This window comes from Palaemon carinicauda, chromosome 7 (assembly GCF_036898095.1).
Source record: "Palaemon carinicauda isolate YSFRI2023 chromosome 7, ASM3689809v2, whole genome shotgun sequence".
Lineage (NCBI taxonomy): Eukaryota > Metazoa > Arthropoda > Malacostraca > Decapoda > Palaemonidae > Palaemon > Palaemon carinicauda.
In genome coordinates this window covers 104,854,612-104,877,111 of record NC_090731.1, presented here as the reverse complement: position 1 = coordinate 104,877,111, position 22,500 = coordinate 104,854,612, and the positions used below count along the sequence as shown (strand labels likewise).

Sequence of the window (22,500 nt, the reverse complement as noted above, 5' to 3'; positions counted from 1 at the left end):
AACATGCTGTCGGGTGGTAGTTAATCTGCCTGTCCGATTCATAGTGCTACCTTCACTTTCTTCAACCCAGGACTTCTGGCGTGGTTCAGGCAGATACTATAACTTAAAGGTATCAGGTTTGTAGGGTTAGGAAAATTCAAATTGATTAAATCATTTATGCTTTATCCCTATACATAATACAAACCTTCAACCTTTAATAGGAGTCTCATCCTAAGGACGGTGGAAGTCCCTATATACCAACTGGCTAGGTTACTCACCCAGGAATTGTTAATATAATTTGGTCCTGTAGAGTCATGACTCCAGTCATCCTTCTAACTATCTGAATATAGGGATGTCACGGGTGCTACAGGTTAGGCCTCCACTTGGACTAGTGGACGGTCTAAAAGGAATCTATATTCTTCTGGATACAAGTGTTCTTATGTACACAACAGGCATTATATAAAAAACAGGTGTGAAAACATTCTATCCACTCTTCCCCTTGTACAGTGAGATAAGGAAGATACTTCAATAAAATAGAAAAGGTACTCTGTCAAGTACCTTACCTGCATTAATCATCCGGTTCAGCTCCATAACTGCTAAACCCCAAGGGAGGGGAAGAAGAAGAAAAATGGATCAGACATGACACCATTCATTCTTGGACTTACAATGCGACTGTTATATGAAATGAAAAGTTTTTTGTCCTGTGAGGTGATATAATATGCAAGAGGTTGCAGTGATTAAAAGACAGGTCTTGATGGCTTGGGTGCTAGGTAGAGACTGCCCTTTATTCATAGCTACATGGGACTACATGATACCACATCCCCCTTATCACATACAAAGAATTGATTACACATAATAACTAATCTGGCATATAAGTACAAAGAAATAAACGATGAAAGTTCCATATTCAAACGTATTCCATTGTTTTCATCCCTTCATAATAAACATGCATAGTACAATTTGTGATTGTGGATAATAATATAAACATAACAGCTATTATCTTTGCAGACTGGTCAGAATAGTGTTGGTTACAGCAGGGCAGTCATAAATATGAAAATAAATGGCAAATTATAATTTTTTTTTTTTTTGATGCAAAGAACAACAACACCCAAAATATATTAAAACAAAATGGAAACCTGATACACATGTAACGAGTGTTCGAAATGGAGCCTGTTCTCCAGTCCGAGACTCGTAAATTTTCAAATAAAATTCAGTGATGCCTCAGGATACGAAATTAATCCGTTCAGGATGCGGTTTCGTATCCTGATATTTTCGTATCCTGAGTCATGTTTTACATGTAAATAGCCTAATCCGTTCCAAGCCTTATAAAAAGTCACCCTTTCTTTCATAAACACGCTAAACTGTAGTAATAAACATGCAATGCAGCCATTTCTATCATTCAATAATTAACACAACTGTTAAAAACAGCCTAATCCATTCCAGAAACCACTATGAGATTATTCAATAATGTAGTTATAGCCAAGTTATCCCCCCCAAGCCCAAAGAAAACGGTCCGTTTTCTTTACTACTGTATAAAAGTTACGGTACTGTATGTACGTAAAGCATTTAGATCAGTGAAGGTGTATTGTTACCTGTACGTACACCTAAATTAATGATTGATACCTGTACACTCTGAAAAAAAGGTTACAGTTAATTAGTGTAACAAAAAAGTTGAAACTTACCTTTTGATTGAGACGATGTCCGATAGCGAAGTCGCGGCAGAGGAGGATGGCATAAGGCAGAAAACGTAACAAGTGACAGACTACGTACAGTAATTTACACACTTAACACTTAAACTTTACGAAATAAAAAAATGGAAGAAATAATTAACACTTAACATTACGTATGGAAAACTATAAAATGAAAGAAAAAATTACTTTAACACTTAACGGTAACATAAAACTTAAAATTTAATTTTTTTTTTTGCTTTTTTATAACTTTACGTTTTTCTTATTTTCTAAATCTCTTCTACTTCTTCATCACTTTCTTTTTTCTGTTTCTTTTCTTTACTTTCACCTTCTAATTCTTCATCCCTTCCTCTTTTCTGTTTCTTTTCTTCACTTTCACCTTCGTCTTGGCCTACTAATACCGCTGGCCTCTTTAATAAGAAACTATCCATTGAAGCTTGTTTCTGCCTACTTTTCAACACATTTCTAAAATGCGCTAGGCAAACGTAATATAATACACTACGTAACAAGTGACAGACTACGTACAGTAATTTACACACTTAACACATTAACACTTAAACTTTACGAAATAAAAAAATGGAAGAAATAATTAACACTTAACATTACGTATGGAAAACTATAAAATGAAAGAAAAAATTACTTTAACACTTAACGATAACATAAAACTTGAAATTGAATTTTTTTTTTGCTTTTTTATAACTTTACGTTTTTCTTATTTTCTAAATCTCTTCTACTTCTTCATCACTTTCTTTTTTCTGTTTCTTTTCTTTACTTTCACCTTCTAATTCTTCATCCCTTCCTCTTTTCTGTTTCTTTTCTTCACTTTCACCTTCGTCTTGGCCTACTAATACCGCTGGCCTCTTTAATAAGAAACTATCCATTGAAGCTTGTTTCTGCCTACTTTTCAACACATTTCTAAAATGCGTTAGGCAAACGTAATATAATACACTACGTAACGTTATATACAGTCTATGTATAGTAAACACTAATACAGTACAGTGCACAGTAACGAATGTTTATTAACGATAACACGTGGCGTACGAATGTACTGTATATTAACACAAAGTCAAACAAGCGAAAGCACACAATGTCTGTTAACGATACCGCGGTCGGAACGAAAAGAGAGAGAGAGAGAGAGAGAGATGAACGCCCGTGCGTAGGCAAGCTGGAATAGTTGCCGACCAATAGGAAAGCAGGATCTTATGGCGTCAGCTAGCGTCTGAGTAGGGAGATAACCAATGGGTGAGCGGGAGGCTGTAAGTGAGTCTACCCAAGTTCAAAGTCTGGCGGCGCGCGCTTTTTAAAATTACTCTCGGCGAAGAGTTGGGATCTCGTAAGGTTTTCGTATCCTGAAATTTTATCCGTATCCTGGGGCATAAAAATCTTCGAATCACTTTTCGCATCCTGAATTTTTCGTAAGCAGAAACTTTCGTATCCAGAGGTATCACTGTATTCTGAATCACTTATCAGTCCTGAGACTGATAACTTTTCTTGAGTTTCAAACTCTGGTAACGACCTCTCAGAATTTTCGGTCATGAAACGAGGGGGGGGAGTTGTATATTATTATTTAACTTAACACTTTATGGGAATTTACGGTATGTGACCGCGTTACTTTCAATATATCTGGATGGGGTTTTCACCAGCCGGCCTGACTTGGTATACACCGCTGTCGGGTCTGTAGTGTTATCACTAGTTGCGGGTCTTTGGTGGGTTATTTCGGTCTCACTAGGTGGCGGCAGCGAAATATCGGCGGGTCGTGGTGGAGGCTGTGCTGATGGTGTTGGAGCCTGCTGCCGGGCGTTGGGCGGTTCTGTGTTTGTCGCGAGCGGTGTCGGACGGATGTGGGACCGGTTCCTCCTGAGGCACGCTCCGTTTTGGGCTTCCACAATGTATGATTGGGGTTCTTCTGACTTACGTACCACTCTGCCTGGCACCCATGTGTGGCAGGCCTTGTCGAATATTCGGACTGGTTGTTCGGGTTGGAGGTCTGTGAAGTGCCGTTGTGTCCGATTTGGTCCTAGGCGGTCCTGGAGGTGGTTGCGGGTCGTGATGTGTGCGAGATGTGGTTCGTATCTGCCTGGTAGGTCAGTGGTCACATTGCGACCAAACATGAGCTCTGCGGGGCTGGTTGTCTTATTGTCGATCGGGGTGGCCCGTAAGTGGAGTACAGTAATGCAGTATGCATATCACCGCCTGTCTCAAGGCATTTTTTGATAATCGCCTTGCATGTTCCAACTGCGCGCTCCGCGAGGCCATTGGACTGAGGGTAATGTGGGCTTGATGTGATGTGCTCAATACCCCAGGCTTTTGTGAAGTCCCTCATGGCTGCTTCCGTGTATTGAGGTCCGTTGTCTGAGACCAGGGTTTTGGGGGATCCGAACAGCGAACACAGGAATTTGAGGTGGTTGGCCACACTTTCAGATGACAGGTTTTTTAGTTCGGTGACTATCGGGAATTTTGTGAAATAATCAGTTGTGATCAGATATGTCTTGTGGCCAATTTGGAAGATGTCCGAAGCGACTTTGAACCAGGGCATTGGGGGAATGTCATGATGCGTGGTTTCACTAGGACTTTGCTGGGGCTGATACTTCTGGCATATGTCACATGACCTGACCTTGTCCTCTATATCCTTTGCAATGTTGGGCCAGAATACACACTCCCGTGCCAGGGCTTGTGTTTTTGTGATCCCTTGGTGGGACCGGTGGAGCTGGTCCAATATCCGGCCTCTGACCTCTTTGGGGATGATAACTTGTCGCCCTTTGAATATGACTCCGTCTTCCACGGCAAGGCATTCTCTGTATGAGAAAAACTGGCGGATATCGGGGTGACAGCCTTTTACTGAGGTAGGCCAACCCTCGATGATAGTATGCTTGAGAGTGCGCAGCACTGGGTCGGTGTCAGACCTATGGCGGACCTCTTCCAAAATCTGGGGACCAAATTTTATGAGTGCAACTGATATCACGTCGATGTCATCTAGTTCCAGACCGTCCACTCGTGTATCCAAAGGGATTTCCTTGTCATTTTGTGGGTTAGGAAGGCGTGATAGGGCGTCGGAGAGTACAAGGGTTCGTCCTTCCTTGTACTTGACCCTCATGTCATACCCCTGCAGTTTCAAGAAGAGACGTTGTAGTCTAGGTGGGGCACTGATAAGTGGCTTCTCCCAGATATTAACGAGGGGTTTGTGGTCAGTGACAGCTTCGAAGTCTCTTCCGTATAGGTAGGTATGAAATCGTTGCACACCGTGTACTAGTCCAAGGGCCTCTCGCTCGATATTGCTGTAATTTGCCTGCGTTGGTGTCAGGGCTTTGCTGGCGAAGGCTATTACCTTCCCGTCTTGGATGAGGGCCGCCCCGAGGCCTTTTTGCGATGCATCGACTTCAAGAGTCACGGGTCGAGTTGGGTCATAGTAAGACAGCGTACTTGATGGTGCTATTTGGCGTTTCAGGTGTTGATAGGTGGATTCATGGTCTTCTTCCCATTGGAAGGGCACATCTTCCTTGATCAGATCTCGAAGTCTTTGTGACTGAGCTGAGTAATGTGGTACATAGGGGCTGAGGTAAGTCATTACTCCCAGAAATCTCTGTAGTTCCTCTTTATTGGAGGGTGACGGCATGCTATGCAGGTCGTGTACCTTTGACGGGTCTGGCATCATGCCCTTGCTGGTATAGCGTGTTCCGAAAAACTCTATTTCTGGTTTTGAAATGGAGCATTTCTTCGAGTTTAGGCTGAGTCCGTGTTGGGCTGCACGCTGCATGAACCCCATCAGGTTTTTGTCGTGTTCCGACTGGTCTTTCCCACATATTGCCACGTCATCAGCGATGCCAACAACACCTGGGAGATTCTTGATGATGGAGTCCATCCTGGCTTGAAATATGTCCTGGCTTACATTCAGCCCGAATGGTAGCCTTGTCCAACAATACCGGCCGTGTGGTGTTCGGAACGTTGTCAGTAGTTGTGAGTCCTCGTGTAGCGGTATACTCCAGTAGCCTGCTTTGGCGTCTAGCTTGGAGAACACTTTCGCTTTGGAGAATACCGGGTTGATCTCTTCTAGAGTGGGAATCTTGTGGGGACATCTTTTGAGGTTTTGGTTGAGCCGCTTGGGGTCCAGGCAGATCCGTAGGCTTCCATCGGGTTTTGTGACATACACAAGGCTGCTACACCAGTCTGTGTGTGCCGTTACGCGTCTGATAACCCCCTCTTTCTCCATAGTGGCAAGCTCGGACTTGATGCGGGGCTTCAGGTGGATACTCACCTTACGGGGCGGATCACAGAAAGGTATCGCGTCATCCTTGAGGTGGAGCATCGCGGGCTCTTTTAGTTTGCCGATACAGTCAAACTGTGCTGGGAATTGTGCTTTTAGTTGTTCGACTGACCTAATAGGGCCTTGTTGGCTTGGTTGCTCAGGTATTCCAGTAACGTCGTTGACATTGATATCCACAATACCGAGTTTTTGGCATGAGGGAAGGCCAAGTATGGCTGGACCAGACACATCAACCACGAAGAACTTTTCTTGCGAGAATGCTGGGTTGCTGAGTTTGCGGACGCTGAGCACTAGTGACCCTAGGCAGGGAATATTGTCGCCACTGTATGATGTTAGTCTTACTGATGGTTCTGGGGATAGTACGAGGCTGGTGGGTGCATCACCAAACATTTGCTTGTATGTCCGCAAGGGCAGCGTATTGCCACCGGAACCTGTGTCGATTTTGAGTTTCAGGGGCCCATAGCCTGGGGGGTTTTCATGCTTGACCATGAGCTTTGAGAATGCTTCTCGTTTCAGTGCCACTCCTATGTCGGATATCGTTATCATGTCGAAGTTTGGCATATAATCTGTTTCTTCATCAAGATTAGGGTTTCCATTAACCATGACTTCGTGTTGCCTGTGGTTAGGAGCCCGATTCGGCCGTCGGTAGGAGCGCCCTCTTGTCTTGCTCTGACGTTGTGTCTGCTGCATGTTGTCTCCTGGCATTGTTCTGCCTCCATCAGTTTTGCGGCACATCTTTTTCCAGTGCCCCTTGATGCCACAACCACTGCATCTGTCATTGTAAGCGGGGCATGACCTTATGGGATGGCTAAGCCCACAGTTCCAGCAGGGGTTATCCGTGGTTTGTAGTTTGTTCCGTGGCTCGTTGCTTTCCCTTCGAATTGCATCCACGTTGGTATGGCTTGTACTTGTGTTCTCAGAGCTCATCTGTATGGAGCGTAATGATGCCGTGGAGGCCGCAATGGCCTCGTATTCCCGACCTCTCTCTAGAACGTTGCTCACAGCATAGCCCTTCGGTTTAGTTAGGAGTTCTTTCCGAAATTCTTCGAATTGTGTTCGTAGTATGGTCATTTCGATAAGTCGTTCGTTGAGTTCTCTGTCTTCAAACTCGCACTTTGTCGCTTTTTCACGGAGTCTGGCCAGGAATTGACTGATTGTTTCAGCAGGTTTCTGTTTGGTATTTGCAAATTCGAGGCGGTGAACTCGGAAATTTATTTTGACCGTTGCATCAACCTCACTTTCAATAAGCCTCCATATGTTCTGCGGCACACGTTGCTTCTGTTCAGTGAGGCCGCTCGCCAAGATACGCCTCATGCCCTCATCGCCGAGGGCAATTTTAATTTTAGTTAATTGCTTGCCCGGGTCTGTGACTTCCTGGTCTTCGAGGTATAAGTTCATGCGCGCCTTGAATGCACGAAATGACTCGGCCAGGGGCTGGTGAGCCCAGTCCATACTTGGGCATTTAGGCTGGGCCATGATTGGATTTGGTTTCGAGTGTTACACAATAGATAGATAGTGATTGGATTAATAACACAGTTTACGGTTCACAAAAAGAGACATATAATAAGAGTATGGAAATCACTACAAAAATTTGTCACTGGTAGTCGGCACGGTTTTCAGTTTTGTTTACACTGCTGAATGTACGTCGTTGTTTGGCTCATTTTGTGAAGTAGTGCGCGGATAACAATGGCCAAAATACTTGTAAGTAATCTATTCACAACTTTCTTCACTATTCTCACTGTAATCACGGTGCACTAATGTCCATTCTATGCCATATTCTGACGATATAAGTTATGTACGGTTGTTATCTGGGCCGGTATGACAGTCTTTGTTCAGTTGCCGTTGGGTGAAAATGGCGTCATCTGCGGCCGCTGGTAATAAACTTGGGCTGATTATGAGTCCTCTTCTCAGTTATTACGGACAGGAGAGGTATGTAAAGTGTCTCTATGGTCCGGGTTTGTTGATGGAATGGCGTGGGTTGCGTTACCACGCTGCCACCATGATATAATATGCAAGAGGTTGCAGTGATTAAAAGACAGGTCTTGATGGCTTGGGTGCTAGGTAGAGACTGCCCTTTATTCATAGCTACATGGGACTACACAACCTGTTGAACAGCTACTCCCGGTCCCTAGTTGAATGTGTCAAAGGCCTTGTGGATATACTCCTGCAGATAAGTCAGCAGTGAGGATTGTTTGGAGCCCCCGGACTCCTGCCGTTCGCACTTGTGCCAAGGGCATATTCTTCAAGACAAATGGGGAGAGAATTCCTCTGATTTTGTAGGCTTGGACATGAGATGGACCAATCACGGATTCCCAGGGAGCATGGTATGTGTGCTTGATGGTCTCACAAAGCCCGAAATAGACTGATCTTGGAGACTGGCTTCTTCGCCCTACCAGGGCTAAGGTGCAAGCTCTTATGCTCTGGTATGAAGCACTGGGTTCTTTTAACCATTTTACCCCCAATGGACGTACTGGTACGTTAAACAAAACTCATCCCTTTACCCCCATGGACGTACTGGTACGTCCTTCCAAAAAAACTATTTACATTTTTTTTGTGCATATTTTTGATAACTTTATGAGAAACTTCAGGCATTTTCCAAAAGAATGAGACCAACCTGACGTGTCTATGACGAAAATTAAGGCTGTTAGAGCAATTTAAAAAATATATACTATAGCAAAATGTGCTTAAAAAAAAAACGCCAGGGGGTTAAGGGTTGGAAAGTTCCAAATAGCCTGAGGGTAAAAGTTAAGGGAGCACCAAAATGCCCTCACAAGACAGCGAAGTAGGTCATCCCGATTGTGTCGCATCTATAAGAGATGAAGGACGACTCGAACCCGAGTCGTAAACTTCAGTTTGAGTCCTAGCTATCAACTCTGGAATGTAGGTCATTCAGACCATCCTCCATCCCTCAGAATGACCTAATGGCATAGGAGATGCTAAGCAATTTGCCTACCCATTTTCCCAAAGTTAAAGCCAGTAAGAACATAGTCAAGTGTCAGACACAGGTCTGATCCTCTTCTTCCGGCTTGTATGGAGTGCGTTTAAGAGAGTCGAGAACCTTCTAACTACAGTAGGTGGTTTCATGGCCCTGCCTGATAAGTGTTGTACGCGAGTCGGAATATTTTGTGTAGTAGGCCTAGCAAGAAAAAGGTTTGAAGATGCTGCAACCTAAAGACCATCTTTTGATGGTGTTGCCTAGGTAAACCACACGCCCCCTCGTAGGGAGTGTGGGTAAAAGAATCTCATATGCTTTAGCACGTAATAGCTATGAGCAGTCTGGGCTTACCCGACAGAGATTAAGTTCAGCTGGAGAGGTCTCCCGATGCTGTACCCAAAGGAAGGGGAAGATAGAAAGGAAAAGAAAACTGCCACTCATTCTGCACTTTCATCCAAGTCTTATACATAACCTCAGCCTTCGACTTGCAGCCCTGGTCCTGTAAGAGGAACCAAGGTATCCTAACTGCTGAGCAGCTACAACAGATCCTAGAGTAAAATTGTCTGGGATTTGTGGGTCACATCCTGCAGGTAGTGGGTGGAGAAGGTTATTTGGTGGTTCCACACCTCTGCTAGGAGAACTTGCATAAGAGAAATTCCTCCTGAATGCTAGAGAAGTGCTTAAACCCTTCATGTCGTGAGCTCTTAACTCATGACCCTTAGGTGGAAGATGAAGAGAATGTTTGAAAAATCACTCCAACCAGAACAAGATTGTATTCCTGGAGATCCTCTTCTTGGTTCTCCATGTACTCACGAAAATGGGTTGTACCCAGGCCCTTGTGGTCCGAGTACATTTCAGATAGCACATTGAAGCTCTCTCATGACATTAAAAGCTGGTCAGGGGACATTGGTTATGTCTTTAAGAATCATAACTAGGGGAAGATATAAACCTGGAATCAGGCAAGGAAGGGTTCCAAGTTTTTGCAACAAAAACTGGAACAAAGGAAAGAGACACCTGCCTTCGCTCCCTTAAATGTGTGCTGTTGAAGGAGAGCACATGCAGCATTAATGTTTTGGCCAAGCTGAAAACTAGTCGAAGCTGAAGGTTTAACAGGGTTCAACTACCCACCGCTAGTTAGCGGCGGTAGTGGGGGTGTTTTTACCACCCGCTATTACTAGCACTGGCAACTAACAGGTGTCACTTTTTAATTAATGCACACAAGACTTGGGGGGGTTTGAGCTGGCAGGACTGTGTGATTGAAGGGCTACAGGTTTGTATGCATGGGAAAATACAAGTTACTCCCAAATTTGTAAATTGTTCCAATGCAAGATACAAACCAACCTTCTGCTCTTCAATATAGCAGACTCGGAAATCACCAACATCTTAGGAGATTGAAGCATTCCCAGCCTTCTTTAGATAGGATTGATCCTGTACTTCGCACACCCCCAAGAACCGGCTTCAACCAGCCGGCGAGCATCACACCTACCATGACTGAAGTTGCAAAAGGTCCATCTAAGCCAGAAGCTGTACCAGCTTCAGTTGAAGTCCCATATACAGAACTGAGGGAGCTGCAAATTCTCTGTCCTTGTTGGAAAAAGATACATACAGTCCTCCAAACTTGTAAGAGAGAACCCACCATGGGCTAAGCTCCTCAAGGACAAGAAAAATAGAGTTATCTATTGGGTAAGAACATCGATGACGTCCACAGCTTCCCTTACCCCGCCCCAACCAAGAGGCATTTTCTTGGCAACGCGAGGGACAAGGAAGTCCACATCTGTGCTAGAGCAGCTACAACCAGAGAAGTAGCACTTCTACAACACCATTCACAGAGGTGTTCTCAGGCAGTCACCCGTCCAAGCATTTACCAGACCCCATGTTGCTTGTCTTCACTGATCGGACGAGAAGCGGGGTTTCCAACATGGTATGGCCATTCAAGGTAAGGGTTGGTAGAATATGCTTCTCCTGAAGAGAATCCCACTGAGAATTCAATACCCTGGAACAGGGAGAAGGAAAAAATGGGGAATAACACCACAGGGTTATGACTCCTGATACAGGCAAGAAGGGCCGAGGAGAGGATCCATGCAACTGGCCCAAGAACTCTGAAAGAGATCCAACATGTACAGTACTCGAACTTGTGGAGAGAGGGGAAGAAAATAACCCCATGGGATTATGTTCACAAGATTCGTTCAGAGTCATCGGAGAAGAGGCAGAGGCCAGTTGTCGGAAGACTTCTATTGCACCAACAGCTGTGTAGAACTGTTCTACCTACCTAGTGGCGGCGTATATGAGAGGGTTCATGCGTAACTAACGATGCTCGTTCACTAAACGAAGATGTCTACTTGTGAGGTAATCATATCAAAAGGATTGACTGATTGAATGATTATCAGTTATCTGGCATCCGGACATCTAAGGTCATTGATGCAGATATTACAGTAATCCCTCACCTATCGCGGTTAATGGGGAACAGAACCAACCGCGATAGGTGAAAAACCACAAAGTAGGTTCCCTCCCAATTTTTGGAATACAAATTTTTTTGTATACATGTATATGGGCCAATTTGGGCCAATAATAACCTCGTTAGTAACTCTGGGATATTTTTAGCTGATATCACTGATCATTTCCCAATTTTCTGTAGCCTTTTATTGCCTGCACTAAGCAGCATGAATGACAAAATAAGAATTCAATTTAGAGACATGAGCCAAATTAATGATAGAAAATTTACAGAACTACTCCGGGGTAGAGACTGGTCAGCAGAATATGGTCACGCCTCCTTAAATCCTCACGTAGGTGTGACCTCTTTCAGTGACAAAATTGACAGTTTCTTCAATGAGTGTTTTCCCCTGAAAACAAAATTTGTTAGTGTTAAAAGATTGATGAATAGGTGGCTTTCCAAAGGACTTCTTAAATCAATTAATATTAAACATAATCTGTACCGAAGAATGAAATTGGGTAATTATAGTAGCCAACAGTACAATAACTATTGTAATTTGTTATGTACATTAATACGCAAGGCAAAGAAAAACTATTTTGAGAGTACTTTTGACCAACTCCGTAGAGATGCCAAAAAATCTTGGGACTTAATCAACTCATCACTAAGGCCGGGCAGAAAAAAGAGTAGCTCACTCAGAAAACTGATTCGAAACGGGGAAACCATTACTGACACTAAACAAATTGCAAATGCTTTTAATCTTCATTTCTCTACAATAGGCGTTACTCTAAGGGATGCTTTACCTCAAAATATTAACTTAGATTTCCGTACCTATTTGCCTCCCTCAAATCAGCAGTCTATTTTTTTTACCCCTTCATCTCCATTTGAAGTGATGAACATTATAAAAAAACTGAAAAACAAAAAAGCAAATATTCATTCTCCTCCTACAAGATTATATAAGAACAATGCTAACCTACTTGCCTTTCCTATATCTATGCTATTCAACCGTTGTTTAGATGCTGGTATTTATCCTGACATTTTGAAAATTGCATGTGTGACTGTGTTACACAAATCCGGTGATATATCAGATGTTAATAACTATAGACCAATTAGCTGCCTTCCTTTGTTGAATAAAATATTTGAAAAACTATTGTATAGTCGACTTTACTCTTTCTTCAATAGTTGTAACATTTTCTCTACGTGTCAGTATGGTTTCTTACGAGGCGTAAGTACTAGTGATGCCGTTCATGACCTCCTTGAAAATATCTATAATGCAATGAATAAAAATGAATACCTTGGTGCGGTTTTTTTGGATTTGAGCAAAGCCTTTGATACTGTGTCTCATGATATACTACTTCAAAAGCTGGAACATTATGGTATACGAGGCAATGCACTACTCTTACTCCAATCCTACCTGACAAATCGAAAACAATTTGTCACGCTCGATGGTCATCTTTCAGAGACTATGGATGTCAAAATAGGTGTCCCCCAGGGATCAGTCTTAGGACCGTTATTTTTCCTCATCTATATTAATGATTTGCCTCGTTCAGTTGGCAGATTAAACTCCATACTTTTTGCCGATGACACCACGCTCCATCTTTGTCATAAAAATATTTATTCTCTTTGTAATTCTTTAACTGCTAACTTAAATAATGTTAAAAATTGGTTACTATCGAATAAATTGACCCTAAATGAGAGAAAAACATATTTCATAATATTTTCTTTGCGCAAAGTTCCCGGTAACATAAGAGTTGCAATAGGAAATCACACTCTTGACCAGAAATCCAGTGGAAAATTTTTAGGAGTAATGTTTGACAATAAATTAACCTTCAGTAAGCATGTGGATATGATAGTCAATAAAATTTCCAAAGTTATAGGTATCATATATAGGCTGAAGGATTATTTCCCGCTATATATATTAAAACAACTCTACCACTCTTTAGTATCTCCTCATCTAAATTACTGCATTACAGCGTGGGGGAGTTGCAGTAGAAACGTCCTGCAACCGCTAATCATTATGCAAAAAAAACTGGTGAGAATAATAACTTCGAGTGATTATTTAGCTCATACATCACCTCTATTCCGGTCTCTCTCGATTCTGAAGTTGGAGGATACCTACAAACTCTCCTTAATGAATTTGATGTTTCAAACCCTTTCGCTGCATAAATATCCATCCATTAGACAAAAAATAATTCAGGTACAATCAGCACACCAATATGGAACAAGAGACTCTAACTTAACTCTACCCTTCGTACGTGTAAAGAAATGTGAACAGTTTTATCTCTATCAGGGAGTTAAACAATGGAATACTCTGCCTGCTTATCTTAAGGCATTGCTTAGCATTCGATCTTTTAAAAAATCATATACTAATATGTTATTATCTGTGTACTAAGTTTTATTAGTAGACATTTCTTCATGAACTAACCATTAATGCAATAATGTTCTTAATTCTTATATTCTTTATTGCTTGTATACATTTGTAATTCTAGCATTTCTACCATATCAATGTTAAATTCAAAATTTGTACTATTTATTATTCCGCCCTTCTTTATCATACTTTATTATACGAATATACTGTACATTTCCATTTATTTTTTAGGCTAAAAATCTCATTTATATGTGTCTATGTGTACATGTGTATGTATATGTACATGTGTGTGTATATGTATTTGTATGTGTATGCATATGTATATTCTTATGTATATATATGAGTACATTTAGTTTATCGATATCAATATTTACTTTTTATAAATTTTTTTAATTGATGATATTATTTTATTGTATTATTGCCCGAAGAGCTCTGCTCCACATGGGCTTGGACCGAATCTTTTTTTGTAAATATTTTGTATGTATATATGTTTTGTCCAATAAACATTATTATTATTATTATTATTATTATTATATGTATATACAATAACAATAAGTGTATATTAACCCTATGAATGCATGTTATCATTAGAGCATTAAAGAATCAGGTAAATAAATATTGATAATATAAATTATATACTGTACATAAAATAAAGTACAGTACTGTATAAATACTGTAATATAAATACAGTATTTAATAAATTACGTATACTGTATGTACATTTACATTTAAACATAAATAATATAAAGAGTGTAAGTGTACATGTAAACACATGTAGATATAAATAGTGTGTGTGTGTATATACTGTATTGTAGATATGTTTTTAGAACTCTTTTATTCTTATAACCAGATACGTAACTCACCTCTAATAACGACGATGATCTTGATAAATGACGATAAAACATCTGTGCAGTATGATGGAGGTGAACAAGATGATGATGATTCACTGCACAGGTTAATGAGAGCTTTACTGCTCCTCGGGTGACGTCTCATCGTCAGTTGATAGAGGCGGCGGATCGTCAACGACAGCTTCCGATAGAGCTGGAGAAACTGCAGGAGGCGGCATAGTGGCTCGCTGGGAAGCCGGAGAGGCAGCAGGAGGAGTATCTGATGCTTCTGCAGAAGGTTTTCGGTGCACTAGGAATATCGTAATGGGAAGTTGTTGACGATTTTTCATCTGAGCAAAGATGCTCTTGTACGACGCCATTACACCGTCAATACGGTTACTAAATTCGATGGCTCTGACCATACTGTCATCAATTTCCTATGCCCTTTGTTGCAGAGCCTGTGCCATGCAGGTTGTCCAAGGTAAGGTCACGTTTTTCAGCTTCGTCGTTGTCGCCGACGTCGGCTGTCTCTTCTTCTTCTTCCCCACTCGCTGATCTTGTCATTTCGACAAGGTCCTTGTCGGTTAGGAGCTCCGAGTGGCACTCTATCAGCGAGTTGATGTCATCCGTCGTCATGTCAGAGAAACCTTCGTTGGCTACTAACCGTGCCAGCCTCACACCCTTATCTACAGCGGAGTGGTGAACTTCGTCTGGCGTAAATCCCTGTCATGAATAATGTATGGCCACAATTTTCTCAAAATTGCATTATGTTTGCTGTTTCATCTCATTAAGAGCTTTCTGAATGTTGGTCAGGCACGTTGCAATGTTGTATTCCCGCCAATATCTCTTGAGGCTGAAGTCCTCGTCGCCTTCGTCGATTAAGGAGATGAGACCCTCCATCATGGACCTCATGTAGAGGGCCTTGAAGGCCCGAATAACCCCCTGATCCATTGGTTGTACGAGGGAAGTGGTGTTGGGGGGCAGGTACTCCACTTGGACCCCGTCATAATGCAGATCCGTTACGTCCGCCTGCACAGTCCATCAAGAGGAGGACCTTAAAGGGCATCCCATTCTCCGCGAGGTACAGCTTCACCTGTGGGATAAAGCAGTTCACGAACCAGTCGAGTGTGAGGGCTTTGGTTATCCATGCCTTTTTATTACTCATCCAGTAGACAAGCAGCAAGGCTTTGTTTTTGTTTTCTAAAGCCCAAGGATTCATGGACTTGTAAATTAAGCCGGGCTTGAGCACTCCCTCACATGAGGAGAGTGACGCGATCTTGGTGGGCCTTGAACCCTGGCTTCTTCACTTCGTCATTGTAAAGGAACGTCCGGGACGGCATCCTCTTCCAGAAGAGGCCAGTCTCATCCATATTGAACACCTGCTCCGGGAGATAGTAACCTTCTTTAATTAATTTCGGGAACTCGTCCTCGACGTAACGAAGAGCTGCCTCTTGGTCTGCCAAGGTAGCCTCCCCATACAAAGGAACGCTGCGAAGGCCAAACCTCCTCTTGAATTTCTCGAACCAGCCCTTGCTGGCAACAAAACCAAGTTTTTCTTGTGGGGCAGGATCATCATCTTCGTTGTCATCACACTCATCGTCTTTGTTCGATTTTCCTTCAGGAAATAGGCTATCATACAGGGTATTGGCTTTGGTTCGAATCATGTTGGTATCGAGACTAACCTCCTTTTCCCGACTGTCCGATATCCACATTGATAACGCATTCTCCCTTTCCACTATAGTCTTAGTACGAGGAGTTACAACGCGCTTAGTGTCCTTGGAAAACGTTATTGAGGCAGTTTTACGTATTTTCATTTCTTCTTTTTTTTATGTAGCGAACTGTCGATTCATTCACTCCGTAAATGCGAGCAACAGACACATAGCTACTGCCTGCCTTAAGCATGTCCAATAATTTCACTTTCTCGTTCACCGTCATCAATTTTCTCTTCTTCTTGGGTTCACTAGAGGATTTAGATAGAGGGTAGAGGACGTTTAGGAGCCATTTTCAAGGGCGTTACAAGCACCATTTTACACTAAAAATCACAAGAAAACAGCTAAAAGTTCCATGCGGCAAGACTAAGCAACACAAGGGAAACGAGAGAGAACAATGAATGCAGTCTCCCTTTGCAGGGCGCACAGCAGGGAGAGGTGCTGGGTAAAGCGTCCCGGCGGCTCGGCCAATCAGCTTGCGAAATTCTGAGCCGAGATAGCCAGCGAATCAGAGAGGTGGATTTTAAGTTGCGCGCCATCTCCGTGTTGATACCTGATGTTCTACTGTCCTCTCTGCCTTTTGCTAGCGCCCGCGTAACTCACGCACCATTAGATCTAATTTTTGATGAATATTTTTGAAAATCCACGATGCACTGAGACCGCGAAACTTGAGCCGCGAAATCGCCAGGGATTACTGTATTTGTTATAAATAAAGAAATAAATAAATGGTAATTCAGTTTAAACCAATAAGAGTAAAAACATCTTTATAACAATTAAATAGCTTTCAGAAGACCTGCTTCTGAAATTAAAATTCAAAACTACCACTAGTATGGTACGACACATCATGTCAGAGAATCTTAGCAAGGATGAACCTGCTATCCTCACCTCAAGCCTCAAACCGATGTCTATTTCTTTCAGTACTATAAGTGGGGCACTCGATCAACAAATGTCTCACTGTCAAGGGAACCAAACAGTCATTGCAATATGGTTGGTGTTGGCCATTTAGCAGATATTCGTGTCAACCGAGTGTGACCAATGCGGAGACGACAAAGAGAAGTTTCCCACTTCTGGGGCATCACGTTATACCTCAAAGGAGATATGACGTTTGGTATTTCTCCAATTTTATTCCCATCTAGACTATCCCAGTGCTGTTGCCAATTATTATAAAGCAATTTCTTGATGGTAGGTAGGAAATCATTACAGGGAATAGGATACCTTCTTGGTAGCAACTTGGATGCAGCATTCTTTGCCAGTAAATCTGCCTTCTCATTCCCAGACACACCTACATGTGCTGGAATCCATAAAAATCGAACTGTTATACCTCTCAGTCCAATAATAAAAAGCCATTCTTAAATCTTTAAAACTAAAGGGTTACTAGAATTAAAAACTTCTAAAGCTTGAAGGACACTCCTTGCATCACTAAAAAATGGTAAAATTACCCCCTCCTCCAATGCTATTCTATCAATAGCAGTTAGTATGCCATACAGTTTGGCAGTAAATATGGAAGCTGTTAAAAGAAGTACACCTCTACAATTAAAAACATTACTATATACTCCGAATCCAACGCCAGCACCAGATTTGGAACCATCAGTATACATAAAAGTTGATTCCCTATGTTCTGTAACATGTTTCATAAAAAAAGAAAAAAATGGCTTCTAAGAGAGTCATATTCTTTCTAACACCAATAAAATATTTACAAAAAGATATCTCAGGTAATTTCCACAGAGGGGTTGATAATATCTTAAATGGAAGCATCTTACTTCTAACTATATCAAGACTGTTCAAATAATGGTTTCACCGGAAAACCATAAGGTTGAGGAGATTTGGGGTGCATCTCAAGTATGTTGAATGCCTTACAAGGCTTGCAGTTTGAAAGGCTTAAGAATAAGGGAGTCTTTGAAACCTAAACCAATAGCGAACAATAGGAAAATTTCAGTAAAAGTCTAAAGGTAACTCTCCAGCTTCAACAAGGAGGCTTGGGATGGGTGAAGTTCTAAATGCTCCTGTAGCCAATCTGATACCAGTATGGTCTATAGAATCTAAAATCTTTAGTCAACCTGGGGTGGCTGAGGAGTATACAGTATTTCACACCCATAACTTAATTTTTTTAAAATTAAAGCCTTGTATAATTTCAAAATAGTTTTGCAGTCTGTTCCCCATGATGTATGGGACGAAACTTTTAAAAGATTCAGAGCCTTAAGACACTACTTTTAAAGCTTTCAATTGAGGAACCCATGTAAGCCTACAATCAAATATCAATCCTATAAATCTAGCCTCACTTACACATAGGATCCGTTGACCTTTGATGTACATATCTGGGTCTGGATGTACTCCCCAAATACGACAGAAATGGACAACAGTAATTTTGCTTATTAAAAACTTACATCCATTCATATCAGCCCACTGAATAATTTTGTCAATTGAGAGTTATAGTTTTTTCTCTACCATTGCCATTCTAGCTCCAGCAAATGACATGGGGGATCATCTACAAATAGTGTTGAGAGAATATCTTGAGGAATGACAGAAGATAGCTCATTAATTGCTAGTGCAAATAGGGTTACACTTAGCACACTACCCTGGGGAACTCCTTCCAGACATTCTCTCTCTGATAGTTTCCCCCACTCTCACTTGAAAAAATCTATGTGAAATGAATGATTGAATAAACGATGGTAGCTCTTCGTAATACCAAATTAAGGATGGTTTTAGGAATACATTATCTCCATGTAGTATCATATGGTTTTTCAAGGTCAAAAAAGGCTGTTACATGGTGCTGTTTGGAAGAAAAGGCTTCACAATTAGAGGACTACAGTAAAGTCGTATCAACACATCAGTCATTGAATGCATTTTCCTAAATCAACACTGGATAGGTGATAAAATATCTTTCTTCTCCAGGTACCACACCAGTCTTGCATTGACCATCTTCTCCATAACCTTACTTAAACAAGTCGATGCAATTGTTCGGTAGTTTGCTGCTAAAAATGACAAATTCGTAGATACAGTAATTTGTATTTTCCCCAACTAATAAAAACATGGAGTTATTTATGTGGATATTCATTCAGCAGCAGTTGGAGGTAACCATTAGATTTTAATTGCAAGGTGCCAACCCTACCTAAATGATTAGCGGGTAGGCTGGGGTGCCTGAGGGATACCCAGTCGCCTCTATATATACTCTCACGGAGGTGGGAGACGTCTCGGGGGACATATGATGGCAGGCCAATTTATATAAATAACTCCAGGTTTGTATTAGTTAGGGAAAAATCAAAAATTTCAAGTAATTTTTATTTTTCCTAACATACTTACCGAGAACTACTTTCTTAGGAGTTACCAGTAACCTCCTCTCTACCGACCAGAGTTTTGTGTAGTTTACCCCCCACCCCGTTTTCTAAGGAGGCCTACCCCCGGCATTAAGGAATGTGCCCCAAGGGTAGGCTTATCGTAGGTCGATGTCCGGCCGGGTCAGCCTCATCAGTAAGTTCTATTGGATTAGCACAATGCTAGCAAGGGAAGAGAGGCACTCGGGGAAGGAAGGGAGGGCCATTACCCGAAAGTAGTTCTCGGTAAGTATGTTAGGAAAAATAAAAATTACTTAAAATTTTTGATTTGTTCCAACACGAATACTTACCTCGAACTACTTTCTAAGGAGACTTACACTTTAGGAGGCGGGAGTGCTATTCTGACCCCCTGACCCGGGACGTGGAGGCCAAGAGGCCCAGGGATAACGGGACCTACTAGAAAACGGCTGTGAGGGTAACTACACAAGAGTTCACGTTAGTGTCTAAGCACTCACCCTTTGAAAAACTTCTTCTGAAGCTCCTTCCAGTAGCGTAGTCGTGAAGAATGTGTTATCCAATGGTATCAGTTGGTACTCCCCGAAGAGGCTAGGAAGCAACTGGGTAGGAGGAAGGAAACCGCACTTGTGCCTACCGGTTGCTAGCCTTGATCGCGCCTGGGGCTTTTACCGTTACACCGCTTGGAGGGCGGAGATGACTGTTCCAATGGAGAACCCGTCTAAGGACTTCCTCAAGTAGCCCTTGAGGTAATGGGCAGTAAAGGTTGACTGGTTCGACCAAGTACCTGCTCGCAGGATCTGACCCACTGCCATGTTTTTCTCAAAGGCTAAGGAGGTGCTCAGGCCCCTGATGTTATGAGGTTGGGGGGTGCCTGGCACTGCTATGCCATCTTCCTTGTAGGCTCTGGCAATAACTTGTCTCAACCAGAAGGAAATGGTGTTCTTGGAAACTTGTTTCTTATTAATACCTGTGGACACGAAGAGGCTCTTGATGCCTGGGCGGAGATGAGCTGTTCTTTCCAGGTATTTTCTAATTGTCCGTACAGGGCATAATTTTAAATCTTCTGCATTACCCGTCCTAGGGATGGCAGGAATTGAGAAACCTTCGAACTTCGGATCCCAGACTGCTGGGTTCCGAGTCTTAGCCACAAAAGAAGGCACGAACTTGAAGGATACTTCTTTCCACCCCTTCGAATGAGAAACGTCATATGACAGACCATGGATCTCACCCACTCTCTTAGCGGACGCCAAGGCCAGCAAGACGGCGGCCTTGAGGGCGAGATCTCTGTCCACGATATCCTTCAAAGGTTCAAAGGGGGGACGACACAACATCTTCAGGACCTTGGCTAAGTCCCACTGGGGCACCCTACTCGCCTGTGGGGGGCAGGACTGCTCGAAACTCTTGACAAGCCTCGCTATGTGTCTCGAGGCCCCCAGGTCGATGCCCTTCAGGAGGAAGACTTGGCCTAAGGCGGCCTGAACTCCTTTTATGGCTGGGATTGACATTCCCACCTTGTCTCTAAGAAACACCAGAAAATCTGTTATTTCTGGGACAGAGGCCTTAAGAGGTTTAATGTGCCTCTCAGAGCACCACTTCGTGAAGGAGGCCCACTTAGCCTGGTAGACCGTGGCTGCCGACTTTCTCAGGTATAGAGACATTCTCTTAGCCGTGGAAGAAGAATATCCTTCTTTCTTCAGGAGCCGCTCGATAGTCTCCAGGCGTGAAGACGTAGGGAGAGTGGGTTGTCGTGGAGCCTGAGAAAATGAGGTTGATGCAGAAGGTCTGACCTGTCGGGCAGAAGCCACGGCGGTTGACTCGTTAGGTCTTTTAGGTCCGCGAACCACTCTCTCTCCGGCCACCAGGGCGCTACCAAAGTCATCTTTAGGTTTCGGGCTGTCCTTACTCTGTTGAGCACTTGCCTTATCAACGTGAAAGGGGGAAAAGCGTACACATCTAGATTGTCCCACTTGTGCTGAAAGGCGTCTTCTAAGGCTGCTTTCGGGTCTGGCACAGGAGAGCAATATACGGGGAGTTGGGCGTTGAGTTTTGTTGCAAAGAGGTCCATCACCGGGGAACCCCAACGTTGGATGATGAGCTTGGCTACTTCCGGAAGAAGGGACCATTCTGTCCCTACTATCTGGCCCATTCTGCTGAGGCCGTCGGCCAGTACGTTTTTCTTCCCGGGAATGAACCTTGCTAACAACACCACTTGGTTCTCTTCTGCCCAATCTAGAATTTCTATGGTGAGATCGCACAACTCCTTCGATTTCAAGCCTCCTTGTTTCTTTATGTATGCCACTACCGTGGCGTTGTCGCACATCAACGCCACGGGTTTCCCTTTAGTAGACTCGCGAAGTGTAGGCAAGCCTTCTGGACTGCCTTCAACTCCAGGACATTGATGTGGAGTTCTTTCTCCCCGTCCAACCAGGTCCCTCGTGCTGTTTCGTCGAGGAGATGGGCTCCCCATCCTTGGTTGGAGGCGTCTGTGAACAGTAGTAACTCGGGTGGATCGCTCCCGAAGGGCATCCCCTTGAGTGAGTTCGACCGGCAATGCCACCATTCCAGGGAGGGTCTCGTGTTTGGTAGGACTGGGATTAGAACTTGTTGTGAGTCCAGTTGGCACCAGAGGTTCTTCAGGTTCCATTGTATGGATCTGAGCCTTACCCTCCCTTGGGGAACTAGTTTCTCCAATGAGACCAGGTGACCTATCAGCTTCTGCCCGTCTTTCGCTCTCCTGAGGCGCTCTGACAGGAACGGCTGAATGATATGCATGAGGTTTCTTATCCTGTCCTCCGAAGGGAAGGCTTTTCCCAGAATGGTATCTAATGTCATTCCCAAGTAGTTCATTCTGGTGGATGGGGATAGATTTGACTTCTTCGGGTTAATTACGATGCCCAGATCTTTGCAAAACTGGAGGAGTTTTCTCCCTTGTTCCTCCAAGAGGCCCTTTGAGGCGGAAAGAAGCAACCAGTCGTCCAGGTATCGGATGAGGCGAATGCCTCGTTCGTGAGCCCA

At 43.0% G+C, this 22,500-nt stretch overlaps 1 protein-coding gene across 1 annotated transcript in view; it reads right to left on the bottom strand.

The window, feature by feature from the left end:
* The window catches only part of LOC137644465 (uncharacterized), a 68,898-nt gene that overhangs the window by 14,837 nt on the left and 31,561 nt on the right, over nucleotides 1-22,500 (bottom strand). The gene's annotated exons all lie outside the window — the stretch shown is intronic.